Source organism: Pinus tabuliformis, chromosome 2_2, assembly GCF_031772625.1.
Source record: "Pinus tabuliformis cultivar Carrire ecotype Pingquan chromosome 2_2, CPIR1, whole genome shotgun sequence".
NCBI classification, from domain to species: Eukaryota; Viridiplantae; Streptophyta; class Pinopsida; order Pinales; family Pinaceae; genus Pinus; species Pinus tabuliformis.
Window position 1 is genome coordinate 357,284,329 of NC_142300.1, and position 5,867 is coordinate 357,290,195.

Genomic DNA, 5,867 nt, shown 5'->3' on the forward strand with positions numbered 1-5,867 from the left:
ATTTAATAATTAGAAAGATGAAAAAGTAAATAACTTCATAATAAAATGTCAAAATAAGAGAAATCAACATAATCACACTTAACCATGCTGCCCTAAAGGATTTTTCAATACCCTCTTGGAAAAAGATGGCATTATGAACAGTCATTGGAGGAAAACACCCTAAAAACTCCTTTCTATTTTCAATGGTTCTTGCTATAAAAAAATTTATGGAGGCTAATTTAGGAAACATGTTTGTAGGTTCATCTATTAAGAGTGAAGTATATAACCCCATAATTTAATGGAGGATTGGATCATAAATCCCCTCAAACAACAAAATAATGCCTCTATGATCTAGAAATTTGTTATCTATGGTTTCCATCTCGTTGATTGGAAAATCAAAAAAGGGGATAAAGTTTAAATTGGCCTCAAACCCCGGGTAGGGAGCAAAGGTATGCATAGAGTTCCCTTAGAATGATTCAAGAATTAAGGAATGATTGTCATTTTAATATTAGATAGGTTTCAAATATTAAATAGGTTGGAAATATTAGATATGTGGAAATATTATTAGGGATTTGGAATCTCTAGGAAGAAGTAATCATTGAAGAGACCTTCAGAACTTGGTGTAATAGAAAGGAGACTTCCATGGCTAGAACACTTATGTTTAACATAGTTTGAGGAGTACAACTTGCGAGAAGTCTAAATTTATTTGAAGATAAAGAGATACTTCCTCTCAAATATGTTGTGCAATGCTTGCATAGCAAAAGGAAGTGGCTATAAATATGGTTTTTTTTTCTTAGGTGCCTCATAGGGGAACCCCTTTAAGGAGGCTTAAGAGGCATACTATGCTTATCTTTAGATTAAAATATTTATTTCAAACCTAGAATTGGTTAAGAAACAACTTTTGTGAATTAATGGTTTTAAAGTTGGTATTAAAACTGGCACAACAATATTGTGTAATGATGCAAACGATTTATGGGGTCTGTCGTTTTCAATTTTTTTACTAATTCAATCTTGGGACCTCTGGTTTATGAGCCCACAACTCAACTCATCCTCGCTTCCACTACAAGCTAAAGAACCTTGTGGTCTACATGTGTTAATTCATCAAATAAAGTCAATGGATCTATGCATTAAATCATTATGCAAACAAACAAAATTACATAAACTTGGAATAAAAATAATTAATTTAATTGTTATGTCATTACATGGTGCCTCAGCGGGTCTAATATTCATCCAATTGACCGCCTCTTTTCAATGCCCAAAGGCTACAATTTATAGATGAAATTACAATATTGTGGATCATTTCAAGATCCATGATCTTCTCCATAAATCTCTCAACATGATCCTCTCCACAAAGCTCTCAACATGGATTTTTTTCACAAAGCTCTTAACAAATTTCTAAGATCCCTCATGGATTTGATTTTTCAAGCTTTTTAACAAATCCCTTGCCTTTTGATGCACTTTTCTCATTTTTTCCTTCTAGAAGTGGTTCTTGTTGATTTTTCAGAGGACGGACCGATGCTCCTGACTCCCTAGGTACAAAAATTTATGACCTCCTGGTCATATGCTTTCTGGTCATAACAACTTCAACTCATGAGTTGCAACACACCTCTGCAATAACAAGTCTCCACCTTACTACATGATGCCTCACCAAACTTTCTCTTGAGTTTGGGATTTTGGCATCTTCTTGGTTCTCTTCTATGGAAACCTTCAAGCACTCCTTGCTCTAGGTTGTTACAAATTTTCTCACCTTCCTCTGTTGTCACCTACACAGAGAAAACATATATCTTACCATATCTTCAATCATGTGTACCTTCTTCTACTACTTCTCCTCCACACTACATGCATGAATCTTCTACGCTCGGATACCACTTGATGAAAACGATTTATGAGGTCTGTCGTTTTCAATCTTTTTACTAGTTCGATCTTGGGACCTCTGGATTATGAGCCCACAACTCAGTCCATCCTCGCTTCCACTACAAGTTAAAGAACCCTATGGTCTACATGTGGCGTTAATTCATCAAATAAAGTCAACAAATCTATGCATCAAGCCATCAATGCATTAAATCACTATGCAAACAAACAAAATTACATAAACTAGGCATTAAAATAATTAATTTAATTGTTATGCTATTACATGGCACCTCGACAGGTCTAATATTCATCCAATTGACTGCCTCTTTTCAATGCCCAAATGCTACAATTTATAGATGAAATTACAATATTGTGGATCATTTCAAGATCCATGATCTTCTCCATAAAGCTCTCAACATGATCCTCTTCACAAATCTCTCAACGTTAAATTTTTTCACAAAGCTCTCAACATGGATTTTTTTCACAAAGCTCTTAACAAATTTCTAAGATCCCTCATGGATTTGATTTTTCAAGCTTTTTAACAAATCTCTTGCCTTTTGATGTGCTTTTTCTAATTTTTTCCTTCTAGAAGTGGTTCTTGCTGATTTTTTAGAGGATGGGTCAATACTCCTTCATCATGTAACCCAACTATAATTTTCTCGAGACTGAAAGCTTGTTATATAATGGATTAGCAAAGAAATTTCTCTCAAACATTTTAAGTATGATCCTTGTATTATTTTGTTATCTTTCTCATATACATATTTATCTCATATTTATAAGGACAAGAACGATGTTGTAGATGAGCTCCCATAAGCTAGATTTTAGTTGGATGAGGAACCTAGATTGTTTCAAAATCCAAAATGGACATAATGCAAAATATAATGATGAACCATGGACCTAACTTTTGTTGTCATAGTTTCTATCTTAATATTTGCATAATGATATATTTTCATTGATCTCTGTATCAAAGATTGATGTACGTTCCTTAATGTCATTTTGTGAGGCTACTAATGTAACTAAATAGGAATAATCTACAATTTTTTAATAATAATGCTATGTAAAGAGATTAAAAGCACTTATCAATGCCATGAGCCTCTAACAATATATTTTGTTATATTAATAAAAATTCTTTTATGATAATGAATCACCTATAATAATACTATGTAAAGAGATTAAAAGTGCTTAACAATACCATGAGCCTCTAAAAAATATTCATTTTTTTCCTAGGAAAAAAAAGACTTTGTTTAGTAATGTAAATTTGCCTAAATATACATAAAATTTGAATAAGGCTAAATGTTTTATGGTGTTGAATGTTTTTGGTTTGGTGACTTTGATTGATCATGTAAATTTGCCTAAATATACATAACTTTGAATAGTACTAAATGTGTTATGGTTTTGACCTTTTCTAGTTAGCACTAGAATCTAATCAATAAAATATTTATTAAATTTACAATTTTGAATTATTATGTTCCTCTGTATTTTATAGTTTTGACTTTTTTTGGTTCATAAACACTAAAATCTAACCATATGATTTACACCGAAAAATCTTCTCAAATTTTTTTATATAAATCACACAAACTTAAACTCTTAACATAAAATATTCATTAAATTTACAATTTTGAACCGTGGGAGATCCATCAGTACACTTGAAAGATTGCCTTCTTGTTGCTGGTGCGTGGTTGATAGTATCGCTTGCCTCAAGGAAGGGGAATGATCCAGAGCGCCGGGGATCCAGAGCACCCTCAACTTGCTCTAGGAAGCGCAAGCCCCTCCGGAACCTTCTTTCTTGATCAGTTACCGCCGTTTCATTGGTGAACCCATTGGGGTATGAGCGTGTGGAAACACTTAGCGATGAGCAAGCCTGCCTGATAGGGCCGCCTTAAATAAGAATAGGGGGTGATCAGGTCTAGACCAGCGTAACACCTACCAATCAAACCTGTTGCTGAAGAATGGGAGAGGGAATTAGGTATACTTCATCTCTTATTTTGACCATATCATTCATTCTTCTGACTATTAGTTTGGGGCGTATAAAAAATTTCAAAAATAAATCTACTGCTTACAAAGTTTACTTTGGCTTTTGAGTTTGTCCAGAGATGATGTTCAAAAAAAATCTACTACTTATCAGCAGCGCCGCGGCATCTGGCTCTGAAATCTGATGTTGTGGTACATCACCACTGGGCTCTAAAACCCGTTGTGGTGGTACATCCCCACCGTTAAATGATCTTGGTCCGTTCTTTCAATTCCTGCTGTGAAGTCGATGAAAAGAAGTCAAATACTAAACGTCCTGCTCTCTGTCGATCCAGGTTTGGCTCTCCACCAAAAGCGTCATGACATTCGCCATAGCTGGAAGCTCCAAGAGACAGGTGCCCCAGGTAACTCATTTTGTCGTGGTAGGCTTGATTAGGTCCAAGTGGTTCGGCCGTTCACCATAAAATGATATTTTCTGCCCCTTTTCCTCCACCTCCACCTTGCCTTACTATCCAGCCAAGAAACTGTCCTGCAGAATGAAATCGGCGCAATTTAGTTTAAGACAGGTAGGAAGCGAAGTAACTCTTTGGTCGATTATACATTTTTCCGTTGGTTTTCGATTATTTTCAGGGAATAACCCTAATCTATAGGAATGCATATATTAAGAAGAGGACAGAGCCTTTAGAGTTTATTCTTATTTTTAAATTCACATATTGCTTGAAAATGCTCCCAAGAAAATGTTGTGGAAGTAATGGTGCCACTTTAGAGTTTTGCATTTGTTGCTCAATTACAAGGGTTTCAATGTGCTGTCATTTGTAGTCTATTTTTCAAGAAAATAGAAGAAGCTGTGACATGGGACTAGGAAATGAGCTCTTTATACTATTTGGCTAATCTCTTTTTCAGCTGCAATACCTGGTAAATAAGTTCACTTTGTAATCCACAGGCTGCTGGTTTTGTTTTCTGTGTAGTGGGTTGAAGCTTAACATCTTGCAAGACCAAAAGTATGTATGGATTGTTTATTAGTTGTTGATGCACTTACTCTGGGCAAGCTCTTAGTTTAATTAAGATATTTCCATTGATCTACTCAGATTTTTCTTAATTGGTAAATGTATCCAACGTGACCCTTAGCTGGATATATAAAGTTGTTTGCAAAGACAGGGTCTGCTTGTTGTGTGGCTGCAAAGCCACAAGGTTCAAGGTTGGATAAGGATGGACGGTTGGCTAAACTTCCAGAGACTGTTCCATCGCTCCATGGGTATAAGTCGCAGGCTGAAGATTTAACGGGCCCTAGAAATTGCGTGAAATTTCAAAGGACCCTTTCATCGAACAACAGAGGAAGCCGAGGTGCGCGCTTCCGTCATACAAACCATCAAAGCATTTTTTCTGGAAATTGTTCAGTTGATTCAAGCCCCTTGTCGGCTAGCTTTCATGAGCGACAATGGTTGAGCTCTCCCTTTCTGCCTGATCATGATGGAAAGTTGGAAACTCTATTATTACTCCTTCGGGTAGACAATTGAAAAAAGCATGGTGCGATAATTTTTTCCATGTATTCCATATGCAAAACAAAATGATTTTTTTGGTTGGATTCATTGTTTGACCTTGGGAAATTCAATTTTGAAATTGTTGCAAATTGTTTTAGAGTTTGAAATGCTTTCTTACATTAATCATCGGTTTCAAAGCAAAAATACATTGCATCCCTCACTTCAAATATTTAATTCATTGCAAGGTATCGGAAATCAGAACGCTACCTGATAGTGCTTTCTTTTTATCCTGAACTTGTCGAGAGTTCATTAATTTTGCGTAACAGCAGAGTGCCCATTGATTTCACGCTTAAACTTTTATATCTAAGTGTATTTTCATTTGATTTCATGCTTAAACTTTTATATCTAAGTGTATTTTCCTCTTTTGATGTAAGTGTATTTTCCTCTTTTGATGTTGTTGGGTTAGCCTTTCTAATATCATTTTTTTAAGCTTTATGAACTGGATATTTTTTTAAGCTTTATGAACTGGATACCTATGGAGTAGGCTTACATCTCAACATAGAGTGGTTACTTCCACAGTTCCACTAT

At 35.2% G+C, this 5,867-nt stretch overlaps 1 long non-coding RNA gene across 20 annotated transcripts; it reads left to right on the forward strand.

The window, feature by feature from the left end:
* The first annotated feature begins 3,443 nt into the window (after positions 1–3,443).
* LOC149192721 (uncharacterized) lies at positions 3,444–5,428 on the forward strand. Of its 20 annotated transcripts, none has more exons than XR_016254371.1 (4): positions 3,444–3,796; positions 3,922–4,364; positions 4,742–4,799; positions 4,887–5,428. It is a non-coding gene; the product is annotated as an uncharacterized LOC149192721 (long non-coding RNA). The 20 variants fall into 20 exon arrangements; XR_016254370.1 differs by having other exon boundaries at positions 4,927–5,428; XR_016254378.1 differs by having other exon boundaries at positions 4,957–5,428.
* Positions 5,429–5,867: the final 439 nt, after the last annotated feature.